The sequence below is a fragment of the Ornithodoros turicata genome, chromosome 3 (assembly GCF_037126465.1).
Source record: "Ornithodoros turicata isolate Travis chromosome 3, ASM3712646v1, whole genome shotgun sequence".
Taxonomy (NCBI): domain Eukaryota; kingdom Metazoa; phylum Arthropoda; class Arachnida; order Ixodida; family Argasidae; genus Ornithodoros; species Ornithodoros turicata.
The window spans coordinates 41,016,620-41,030,525 of NC_088203.1; positions in this window are offsets into that span (position 1 = coordinate 41,016,620).

Here is a 13,906-nt window from a genome sequence, read left to right on the forward strand (position 1 = left end):
CTTGCGTTGATACCTTCCAGGTATTTTGTATACCTTTAGATGTGAACCCGTGGTACCACATTAATTTGTGGTGGATACATTACCATCTCAGCTAAACAGTAATTTAATTAAGAAACACAATCAGTAATACAGTTGCATCGTAATTAATAGGGGAATGGTTTATAGCAGCATCTATTTGTTCCTGAAATGACCAGATCTACGCGTCCTCACTCAATTGCTCGCCCGGAGAAGGCGCCCCACATTTTGCGAAACCACGACGTATTATACCAGTATCTGTTCTCCACCAAATCCTCCCACGTTATTAGTATACGACTTGTGTTAAACTACAGTGGTGAGAAACTACGGCACCCCCGCCCCTGAGCCCTGCGCGTATTTTTCCCTGCGCGGCGCGTCCCTGCGCGTTTTTTTCCCCGCGCGGCGCGTGTGCGGAGGCTTGTCCGCGCGATTATAACATGCAGAGACATGCAAAGAAGGGTCATACACAAAAAGTACAAGTGAAAATATATTTATTAATGCCAATTGTAATGCCAATCGAGTTGAGATATATTTATTAAAGCCAATAGTGCTGGGAATTGTGCCCATTGTGTCAGGTGAAGGGGAAAAACCCAGCCGAAAAACCTTCACCACCTGTAACAGGGCGGCCCTCGGGTGGATGGTTGCTGTGGTGGCCGGAGCGTGGCCGGAGGGATGCGTGCGGGCTTACCCTACAGCCTGGGCTGACTTCTTTCATCATTTTCCTACTTGGGCCGACTTGAATCGTAATTTTTTTTCCCAGCTACAACAGGTGTGCAGTAGGCTGCCTACATGCAAAGGATAGCCATACACAAAAGTACAAGTGAAAATATATTTATTAAAGTCATTAGTGTCAGAAATTATGTTATGACTGACTTCCGTGAATGGGAAAAACTTAGCCAAAAAATCTGAAATAGAAGGAACACAATACACGTAACAAAGAATATACTTATTACAGGTATGATACAATAGCATTCAATAGGTATCAAATCAAACACACAGGTATCACAAATCAAACACACTATTTTTTATTAACTCTAATCACACAAGTTTTCAATGAATCAGAAGGGATAGCGCATTTAATCAAAGAAGATATTCTTAATCAATACGATTACAATCAAAATTACAAGTTTTATTATAAAAATTCTGAGACGTGAGAATCTGATAGGTGTAAGTAATTTTGACCACAACATGCTAAGTTTAATATTCCAATATGACACAAATTTAATTTCTTATGAAGTGAATAGCGCAGACATAAGGCAATAATTCGAATCAACACATAGCATTAATATAGAACCAATCATCCAACATGTAGGGAAATAATATGTGGGGCGCCGAGGAGGAGGACGAGGGGCGCGTGGAGTTTGGGGTTCTTTAGGAGAGCTCGGAAATACAGAAGATGGTTTGACTGACTGTCTGAGTCTGTTTCCATTGTTGCATTGAAGACAGGATCAGTATGTGGGTGGAACTCCAAATAACACAACAGGAGCCAGAGGGCCTGCAGTTCACGATGTGACGGTCAGATATATTTCGGACTCGCCATTTTTGAGTGCGCGGGAACTCACGAACGTGCCGAGCTATTTTGGGGAAGCTTCCCTCTCCTACACCTCTGGATGAAAGCAAGAGTGAAGGCCGCTTTCCCGGAGTCCCGAAGGTCATAGGCGAAAGTGGACCATGAATGAGGTCACCGACGGCTACATAAGCCGACTCCCAACAAAGGACTAAGAAGAGAGGAATTTGGCCAGTCAGTCTGTCAGGCTCGGCGCCGGAAGACTGCTACTGTCCACTACTGCTACTGTCTGCTGCTGCTTCTGTCGTGATCGACTCGTCGTTCCCCAAGGCGTCTACGGGATTCGAGACTTCGTTCGACAACGTTCCACTGGTGCGCCATCGACCCTACGACAGCTTCTGCACGGGTACTCCGGCCCAACCTGCCATCCCGCCTCAGATCTCGAGAGAAGACTACAAGACGGTGAGCTTCCCCGAGCGGCGTGTTCTCACTCCATAGACTGTCGCGTGTGTAGCCTTATTGTCCCATCCAATTTGTATATACCGTCTGTAAATAGCCAGGGTCATTAAACCCTTATTTATTTGTGCTTTTGTGGTCCGGAGTCTTCCTTTGCCTTGTGCTGGGTCCCGCCATTCTCTATATTGTGCTCCGTCAACCCCTTTATCTGGTGACGTCACAACACGGTGCTGACTACAAGACGAGGAAACGGTGGATCTACCGACGTCCGTAAGCACAACAGAATTCGTTAACTTCATATCGAACAAGTGTAACACCACTGTTGAGGACCTCCGGAAGAAGACTTCCATAAAGATCAATATAACTATATCTGACTACAACATGTACATCAATTACCCCTCGAAATTGTGCACAAGCAGCGCTGCGGCCACATCAGATATTGGGAGTGCCTTACTTCAATTCTGAGATGTCCAGCGAAAAGTTTTCAGTGAGATCATAGGAGCAGCTAATACCAGTAAACCACGGTTCGAACTAGTGAAGCCGGATCCGTTCGACGGGACGACATCTAGCCCTGAAGCGTGGATAACATTCTACGAATACGCATGTGAAAGGAACCACTGGGTGAAAGATGACGACAAAATAAAGAACTTGCGTCTTTTTATCACCGGAACTGCAAAAAAGTGGTATGAGCTACGGATCACCCAATCCCAAGAGCCCTGGCAAACCTGGAGGGCAAACTTTCTTCGATCATTTCGTGATAACCCAGTTGAAAGCTGGGACAAAGCTATCTTTTTCAAGTACAAGGGAGGTCCACTCATGGAGTACTTTTATGAAAAGCGGAGGCTGTTGCACATTGCTGAACCCATGATGTCACATGCCGTCTGTCACAAGTGCCCTTTCTATGGACTCCAGGGTGTGAAGAAGCATACAACTTTTTAGTGAAGTCCATATCTACCGACCCTGTGCTGACACTTCCTGATTTTTCCCTCCCATTTGAACTTCACACCGACGCGTTATATTACGGTACCGGCGCGGTACTCTATCAAAGAGACATTTTGCGAGAGCGACGCCAGCAACTCCAAGTCATCGGATATTACTCTCATACCCTCACAAAACCACAACAGAACTACACTGCAACTGAGAAGGAAGCACTGGCTGTCCTTCTAGCATTTCGCCATTTCCGCCCATATCTGGACGGCAAAAGATTCAGCTTGGTCACAGACCATTCGGCACGCGTACACCTGTTCCAAACTGCCGAACCCCGGGACAGGCTAGCCCGCTGGGTCTTTGAGATCCAGCAGTTTGACTTTGACGTTTCACACCGTAAAGGAAGTCTTCTAACTCATGCGGATGCTTTATCCCGGCTGGTAGCCCCTGCCGTCCCACATCACGAGGTCAATATCACCAAGCTATGGGAAGGTACTGAACGTCTAGTTCTAGACAACGGTGTATTCAAAGTCCCGGAAACAATGCGAGATTTAGTTCTCGGGTTGTACCACGACAGTCCTCAGTCGGGTGGACAAGACGGCTTTAATAGGACATATTCCAAGCTCACGAAAAGGTTTACCTGGCCCAGAATGAAGAAAGACGTTGAAAACTACATAAGGTCGTGCCACCTATGCCAAACACAGAAAGCCAAGTACAGACCGAAACCAGACACCATGATATTGCCACCTCATTCCTCAGTTCCTTTTGAAGTGGTGCACCTTGACTTCGCGGAACTGAAGAAGAAAGCTGAAGGGCGGCGGAGAACTCAATCTTTCCTCGTAGCCATTGACGAGTACAATCGGATGGTAGCAGCAAGACCTGGAAAGGAGGACTCCAACTCTATCATCGCTCTCATCAGCCGTAAAATGTTTGAAGGAACAAAAGTTCTGGTTTCCGACAACGCTGCTGCTTTTAAGAGCAACGTTATACAAGCGTGGGCTGCTGATCGTGGGATCCAACTCAAGTACACTTCCCCCTACCACCCAGAAGCAAATGGGCTGGCAGAGCGGACCATCAGAAGCATTAAGCAATACATGGCCATGTATCCAGATTTCCAAGGTGGTTGGAAGTGTTGCTTGGAGGCTGCGGTTGCTCACAATCGTTCGTCTAGTGCGGCGTTAGGATGTTCTCCACTTTGTGCCCTTACTGGAAAGCCGACCCTTCTACCGGCAGACTACACATTGGAAATTAGTGACAGGCTTTCTTTAGCGGAACATAAGAAAAGTCCAGAACAACAGCAGTCGTACCGAAATACGATGAAAAAGAACTTTGACAGACGGCATGTGACAACAATCCCACCCGTCGCCGTTGGCGACTCCGTCATGATATGGAAAGGGCTGCCTGGACACCAGCAACGTCTAACGGGCCCCTTTTAGTTGTTAAAACAGCTTCCCAGTGTGGTGTGCTGAAAACCATCGGATACACCAACGATGAGGGAAACATGGAGATCGCTGCCATCAAGAATGTCGTCCCTTACCATCCCCGGAGGGAAGGTTCTCAAAAGTAAGGGAGTATGTGGGGCGCCGAGGAGGAGGACGAGGGGCGCGTGGAGTTTGGGGTTCTTTTCGAGAGCTCGGAAATACAGAAGATGGTTTGACTGACTGTCTGAGTCTCTTTCCATTGTTGCATTGAAGACACTTTACATAATAGCTACAGCATATCAAAACGAGAAAACGATCACCACATTTAATCAAAGAAGATATTCTTAATCAATATGATTATAAACAAAATTATAAGTTGTCTTATAAAAAGTCAAATATTCCTATACGTGAGAACCATCAGTGCAATAGCGGGAAGTTCTGATAGTTGTATGTAATTAACTGTGAACAGCAGAGACCCTGGAAGACTATGGGATACGAACATAAGAGGAAATAAAATCTATACCACTACAAAGAAGATATTCCTAATCAAAACAACAGAGTAATCTATCAATCAGAAAATCAGAAGAAAAAATCAAACTCATCGGAAAATAGACATGTTAAAAAATGAACTTCACCACATAGCACGCTCCTAGCCAACAAACAGAACAAAGAACGACACGAACACAAGAGAAAATAAAATCTATACCACTACAAAGAAGATATTCCTAATCAAAACAACAGAGTAATCTATCATTCAGAAAATCAGAAGAAAAAATCAAACTCATCAGAAAGTAGACATGTTAAAAATGAACTTCACCACATAGCACGCTCCTAGCCAACAAACAGAACAAAGAACGACACGAACACAAGAGGAAATAAAATCTATACCACTACAAAGAAGATATTCCTAATCGAAGCAACAGAGTAATCTATCATTCAGAAAATCAGAAGAAAAAATCAAACTCATCAGAAAGTAGACGTTTTAAAAATGAACTTCACCACATAGCACGCTCCTAGCCAACAACCAGATCTAATGATATCTGCCCTGATTTGTTGAAGACAGGTGCCGATAGATGTATGGAAGACCGCGGAACACGAACGACAATAGGAAATAAAATCTATACCACTACGAAGAAGATATTCTTAATCAATACGATTACAATCAAATTACAAGTTGTATCATAAAAAGTCTAATATTCCTATACGTGAGAACCATCACTGCAATACCGTGAATATCTGTCATAACATTTCAAGCGCAATAGGGAATCTCAGTTTCATATTCCAACATTACTCAACTTTTAATTTCTTGTTAAGTGAACAGCATAGACGTAAGGAAATAATGAGAAACAACACAATCAACAGCTACAATTAATAGAGAGCCAAACCTGCGCACCATCCAACACATAGAGAAATAATAGCTAATCAATCTATCAAAAGCGAAATAGCAGACTTAACGCTGAAGAACAGAGGAACACGCGGCGACACGTAAACAACAACAGAGGAAAATAATCTATCATTGAACCATCATAAAATCGACCAATATACAATTTTCATTCTAACAAACACTACGAACCTTGATGGAGGTATCCAAGACGTAGAAAATATGCACTGTTTTCACTCTTTTCCTCAAAGCCAGGAGACTTTATGTCTCTATCTATGTGACCATAGCACCGCGCTTGCTTTATCACTCAAAGGGTTAGGGGCTATATTACTTCGTCCAGCAAACGGGGCGCTCTAGAGGTCAGATAAGAGTTCAAAGGCGATATATTTTATTGTGCAGCGCAAACAGATGTCGATATCACTCGCGGGAGTCACTATCTTTTCGCATCCTTTCCCTGAAACGGAAATCTTTCGTCAAAGTGGTTGACAAGTCGGCTAAGTTTGTAGAGATGCGATATTGTTCTTGAAGATGTAGAGAAAGTCCAAATTATTAATTGGTAACAACGATACTCAATCAAAAATCGAGAAACAAATTTAATTACATCAATTTTTGTAATATCTTGCAACAGAAATTTCTAATGAACCACACAGAAATATCAAATGTGAAATGCAACTCAGAGTTATGAGGCATTCCCATCTTAGAGATACTTACTTATGTCAATCGAGTGAACAATTGAAACAAATACAAGACAATAATTATTTCGGGCAGTAAGTTCACAACTCATAGAATATCAGTCGAGTGAATACTTGAAACAAAATCAAAACAATAATTATCATGACAGGTGGAGATTATGGCATTCTAAACCAGATAACAAAATTTTAATCAATAAAATAAACATAGATATGCTTTTAATTAAGTGTAGATGTGCACTTGAAAACAGAAGAGACAATTGCTCTACATTGAAAAGATAGACAGATTTTGTACTCGATACCATAAGTCATGGGAAGATGTGATAAAAAACTGCTTCGAAAAGGGGGAGCCGCGAAACGATTTCATTATCGCTGCATTTCAATACGTCCTAGACATGGTCGTATTCGGAGAAATGGTACAAACTACAGAACTGAAGGTGCAAGAATTTATATGCCGAATCTACAATACTTATAAAAATATCTGCACATCAACGTCGGAAGGGCCACTGGGATTGATGGCGGAGTTTTTGAGGTTTGCCAACGAAGAATTGAAATACACTAGACCAGATGTAATTGTAATCATTGCAATGGGCATTGCGTACATCAAGAAAGCAGTCGGATCAAATTATCATATACAAACGGTCTATATCGCACGATTCATTACGGATTTGTTGAAATTACACATATCTGAGATGGAAAGTATATAATCTTATCACGTGATATATTCCACTACCACGGCAACGCAATTATTTTCTTCTACCAGTCTCTGCAACGATGTCGAATCAACAGAAGTTCAATATTGTCGTGCAAGATCTGATATATTATCACCTGTTGAAACTCAACAAATATATCAATTGCGGTGGACCACAGGACGATTTTCATCTAATACTCTCTTGTACGCCATTCAAGAATCTTCATACAAAGAAAGGAAACATCAATAAGAGACTGTGCAAGTTCATCGCGACAAAGTGCAAGTTGTTGAAGCAATACAAACACGGCGACAACATAGCGCCTGCGTTAATCAACGCTGGATTCAAGCGCCCAATAATGAGAATAAACAATTTAATGTCTTCGGAATTCGGAACAAACGAAAACTTCAGAGTTTGAAATAGAACTGTAATTTATCGAAATAAACAAGTGTATAACTGAAGCAATAAATGTAATCTTTGTCATCATTATAATGAATTCTATGCATCACAATGAAAACACCTTATGATTAGATTGAAGATCGCTAAGGAAACGAATATTCCACAATTTTGTGTAAGAATTCTCATATGGAATAAGACCCGACCACCAAATAGGTTTTACTCGACTACACTCTGTACAAGTTCATAACCCGAAGGATATAATTGCCGGAGAAGGATCGGTCATTGAAATTTAGAGACATGATACATCAGTCTATGATTACAAAAAAAGGATCACTAATCTCATGTGAAAACTTATCATATTTCTCAATCCCATCCTTTAGCCGAGATCAATCCTTTAGCCCAGACATAGTAAAAGAAGAAGAAAAGGCGTCTTTGACAACCAACTCGATTGGAGTACGGAACAAATAAATAAATATTTTTGTCAGCACAGTTGTCCATTTGTATGACTGGATAGGAAAAATCAGCCGTCCAAGATATGGCAAAACGGGAAATAAGGCAAGATAACTGATCGCGACACACTGTCATCGACTTTTACAATCGCATTCGCGGGTTCAGTGCCTGGGAGATAATACGAAGCCTTCGCGAAAAGCGAATCTATTATCAGATGCCACAATGCAAACGAAAGATTTTACGAGCATAACGTGCAGGCCAAGTCTACATTTCTAATCACGTAGTCTTCGTAACACACGGCACAAAAACGTATATGAAATAATTTCCAAGTGGCAATCAGATTTTGGGAGAAGCGGATCACACAACAGCCATCAGAAGTGCTTAACCAATATACAATGAAGATGAGCGTTATGCATAAACACAATGGAAGATATGTTATATTAATTATAATAAGCAGATCAGCGCAGGTCACACATAAACATAGATCCAATTCACAAAATATACTAGAGATTTCCCGTAACCAACCATTTTTTGTATACACTATAACATAATGCGAATTCTTTATGTCGTGGATATTAAAAGTTACGAATATTATTCGAACGAAAATTTACGTTTCAATTCAAATTTTCGTTTGTTGTCTTCTTTGATGAATTCCGAAGACATTAAATAGTTTATTCTGATTATTTGGCGCTTGAATCCAGCGTTGATTAACGCAGGCGCTATGTTGTCGCCGTGTTTGTATTGCTTCAACAACTTGCACTTTGTCGCGATGAACTTGCACAGTCTCTTATTGATGTTTCCTTTCTTTGTATGAAGATTCTTGAATGGTGTACAAGAGAGTATTAGATGAAAATCGTCCGGTGGTCCACCGCAATTGATATATTTGGTGAATTTCAACAGGTGATAATACATCAGACCTTGCACAACAATATTGAACTTCTGTTGATTCGACATCGTTGCAGAGACTGGTAGAAGAAAATAATTGCGTTGCCGTGGTAGTGGCATATATCACGTGATAAGATTTTATGTACTTTCCATCTCAGATATGTGTAATTTCAACAAATCCGTAATGAATCGTGCGATATAGACCACTTGTATATGATAATTTGATCCGACTGCTTTCTTGATGTACGCAATGCCCATTGCAATGATTAGAATTACATCTGGTCTAGTGTATTTCAATTCTTCGTTGGCAAACCTCAAAAACTCCGCCATCAATCCCAGTGGCCCTTCCGACGTTGATGTGCAGATATTTTTATAAGTATTGTAGATTTGGCATATAAATTCTTGCACCTTCAGTTCTGTAGTTTGTACCATTTCTCCGAATACGGCCATGTCTAGGACGTATTGAAATGCAGCGATAATGAAATCGTTTCGCGGCTCCTCCTTTTCGAAGGAGTTTTTTATCACATCTTCCCATGAGTTATGGTATCGAGTACAAAATCTGTCCATCTTTTCAATGTAGAGCAATTGTCTCTTCTGTTTTCAAGTGCACATCTACACTTAATTAAAAGCATGTCTATGTTTATTTTATTGATTAAAATTTTATTATCTGGTTTAGAATGCCATAATCTCCACCTGTCGTGAGAATTATTGTTTTGATTTTGTTTCAAGTATTCACTCGACTGATATTCTATGAGTTGTGAACTTACTGCCCGAAATAATTATTGTCTTGTATTTGTTTCAATTGTTCACTCGATTGACATAAGTAAGTACCTCTAAGATGGGAATGCCTCATAACTCTGAGTTGCATTTCACATTTGATATTTCTGTGTGGTTCATTAGAAATTTCTGTTGCAAGATATTACAAAAATTGATGTAATTAAATGTGTTTCTCGATTTTTGATTGAGTATCGTTGCTACCAATTATTAATTTGGACTTTCTCTACATCTTCAATAACAATATCTCTACAAACTTAGCCGACTTGTCAACCACTTTGACGAAAGATTTCCGTTTTAGGGAAAGGATGCGAAAAGATAGTGACTCCCGCGAGTGATATCGACATCTATTTGCGCTGCACAATAAAATATATCGCCTTTGAACTCCCTTATCTGACCTCTAGAGCGCCCCGTTTGCTGGACGAAGTAATATAGCCACTAACCCTTTGAGTGATAAAGCAAGCGCGGTGCTATGGTCACATAGATAGAGACATAAAGTCTCCTGGCTTTGAGGAAAAGAGTGAAAACAGTGCATATTTCCTACGTCTTGGATACCTCCATCAAGGTTCGTAGTGTTTGTTAGAATGAAAATTGTATATTGGTCGATTTTATGATGGTTCAATGATAGATTATTTTCCTCTGTTGTTGTTTACGTGTCGCCACGTGTTCCTCTGTTTTTCAGCGTTACGTCTGCTATTTCGCCTTTGATAGATTGATTAGCTATTATTTCTCTATGTGTTGGATGGTGCGCAGGTTTGGCTCTCTATTAATTGTAGCTGTTGATTGTGTTGTTTCTCATTATTTCCTTACGTCTATGCTGTTCACTTAACAAGAAATTAAAAGTTGAGTAATGTTGGAATATGAAACTGAGATTCCCTATTGCGCTTGAAATGTTATGACAGATATTCACGGTATTGCAGTGATGGTTCTCACGTATAGGAATATTAGACTTTTTATGATACAACTTGTAATTTGATTGTAATCGTATTGATTAAGAATATCTTCTTCGTTGATTGTAATCGTATTGATTAAGAATATCTTCTTCGTAGTGGTATAGATTTTATTTCCTATTGTCGTTCGTGTTCCGCGGTCTTCCATACATCTATCGGCACCTGTCTTCAACAAATCAGGGCAGATATCATTAGATCTGGTTGTTGGCTAGGAGCGTGCTATGTGGTGAAGTTCATTTTTAAAACGTCTACTTTCTGATGAGTTTGATTTTTTCTTCTGATTTTCTGATTGATAGACTACTCTGTTGTTTTGATTAGGAATATCTTCTCTGTAGTGGTATAGATTTTATTTCCTCTTGTGTTCGTGTCGTTCTTTGTTCTGTTTGTTGGCTAGGAGCGTGCTATGTGGTGAAGTTCATTTTTTAACATGTCTACTTTCTGATGAGTTTGATTTTTTCTTCTGATTTTCTGATTGATAGATTACTCTGTTGTTTTGGTTAGGAATATCTTCTTTGTAGTGGTATAGATTTTATTTCCTCTTGTGTTCGTATCCCATAGTCTTCCAGGGTCTCTGCTGTTCACAGTTAATTACATACAACTATCAGAACTTCCCGCTATTGTACTGATGGTTCTCACGTATAGGAATATTTGACTTTTTATAACACAACTTATAATTTTGTTTATAATCATATTGATTAAGAATATCTTCTTTGATTAAATGTGGTGATCGTTTTCTCGTTTTGATATGGTGTAGCTATTATTTCCCTACATGTTGGATGATTGGTTCTATATTAATGCTATGTGTTGATTCGAATTATTGCCTTATGCCTGCGCTATTCACTTCATAAGAAATTAAATTTGTGTCATATTGGAATATTAAACTTAGCATGTTGTGGTCGAAATTACTTACACCTATCAGATTCTCACGTCTCAGAATTTTTATAATAAAACTTGTAATTTTGATTGTAATCGTATTGATTAAGAATATCTTCTTTGATTAAATGCGCTATCCCTTCTGATTCATTGAAAACTTGTGTGATTAGAGTTAATAAAAAATAGTGTGTTTGATTTGTGATACCTATTGAATGCTATTGTATCATACCTGTAATAAGTATATTCTTTGTTACGTGTATTGTGTTCCTTCTATTTTCCTATATTAGTTTTTCCCATTCACGCAGAGTCATAACATAATTTCTTACACTAATGACTTTAATACATATATTTTCACTTGTACTTTTGTGTACGGCTATCCTTTGCATGTAGACAGCCTTCTGCACACCTGTTGTAGCTGAAAAAAAAAATTACGATTCAAGTCGGCCCAAGTAGGGAAATGGTGAAAGAAGTCAGCCCAGGCTGTAGGGTAAGCGCGCACGCAAGACTTGTACTTTTGGCAAGCCCAAGAATTAGGGACAAAACGTAAAGCAGGCTTCACCTAAAACGGCTCCCATAGAGCCTGTGTATTTTGGAACGAAAAGCGCGTGCTACATATTCTGCTGGCAGCGCTTTGCATTCGTTCTCTAATGGCATGTTGCCTCTGCCAAGACGAAACTTTTGAGCATTTTTTTGGGCATGAATAGTGGCATCTTCAAGGTTCCATTCGGGTTCCAAATTTTGAACATGTAAAGGAGCCTTCAATCGCCGCACGAACGCGTAGCGGCGAAGCCTACGTTCAAGGCCACGCGCAACCACAGGTTTGGGAAATGGCTCGCCGCAGAAGAGACTACAACAGATAAAGAAGACAAACAAGAAATAACAATACGAGGAGCAAAGATTTGTGTGTTACTTCACGTGGTAAGGGTACAGGATATAAAAAGCTAAAAACTTGACAGCTGTTAGGAGAACTAACATCGTTGAGCAAACGTGTGTACATTATGGCTGTTACGAAGTCTGTTGGTATCTGCTAAACTGTGAGAAATCAAACAAAACATAAAATAAAGGTGTGGTCGCAGTGAACGGCACAACAAAAACAACAATAAATGATGACAATGAGATGGGGTGTTTCACCGCGGAGGTGCGCACCCTACACCACTGCACGTGGAACATTATGTGAAGATGATGAAGGAAGGATGAAAACACAAGAAATAACTAAAATGAACGGCAGAAAATGGACCAACGACAGCTTAAGACGACATGTACTACTTTGCACAGGAAAATGTGATATCTGAGGTTCTACGATGTGCCAGGGTTGTCAAACCAAGTTTATCGAGGATAGGTTCATAATTATAGACACCAATGCGTCGGTCATAGAGAATGTACAATGACTCCAAGGGATTCGATGCTGTCATTCGGTCAATCTCTTATCTTTGAAAATTAGTGAAGCTAATTAAGTATACCATTTCAGTTAGCCATCGAACACTGATGCGACCGGCTAGGAAAGATATCCGAGAGGCCAGGTATGTTAGGCCTAGGCCAACATATATAATACAGGCCTCAAAGCTTCGCGGTTTCCCCAATTGGCCGCGTGTGCAGGCATCGGCGCTCGTTCCGTGGCCCAGATTGATGTCGATGTTGTTGGTATCGTGCCGCTTTGAGTCGCTACATGCTGTTCTAGTTCCGGATTTCCCGGTAGCCTTCAGGTTGCCCGCAACTTACCACAGCGCGCAGAAAGACTCGTTAACATTTTATAACAATAAACAAACACACACAAATGGTGGGACGTCAAGTTATATTTCATGAAAGGGTGCAATTTCCGGAACTGACGGGAGTTTTGTGACGACAGTCGTTATCAGTGCCTGCGAAGTCAGGTTGATAGCGCGGTAGTCACAAAATCTGTGACTAGCGATGGTTCACTGCTGCGTTAAACGATGTGGCTCAAGAAGCGACAGAAGGGACGGCACTGATAAATGTTCATTTCATCAATTTCCTGTCGACCAAACGTTATACGACGTATGGAGACGAGCCATACCAGAGCATGGTGTGTGTCTTTGGTTCCTCTTTAAAAAATGAGCAATGCTTTTCATAATGTGAAACCTATCGCGCTTCACAGTGCAGCACTGCTCTAGTCACTGATATCTATACTATAGGCTGGATCGCGCATAGGGTGCTCCACAGCGTGGGCACCCAACGCATACTGTCGTCTGCATTTAGTCCTGTCGTCTGCAAGCGAGGTTGCCCGTATTTTTAAAGATTTTCTTTAAATTAAAGAGCATGTCATGCCAGTTTGTTGTAGCTTTGAGTACACTTCACGCGGACAGAGAAAGAGGGATAATTTTTCACAGGTAAGTTCTTTATTTTGAGGAATTTTTTTTTATTCGTATCGCGTGCATCTGACAACGCGGACTTTTTTGCATTGCTACTTCGCTGGTGCCATTGCGTACTAAGAAAGTACATGTGGCTGCTCCTACAAATCTCAAGACCATTTAT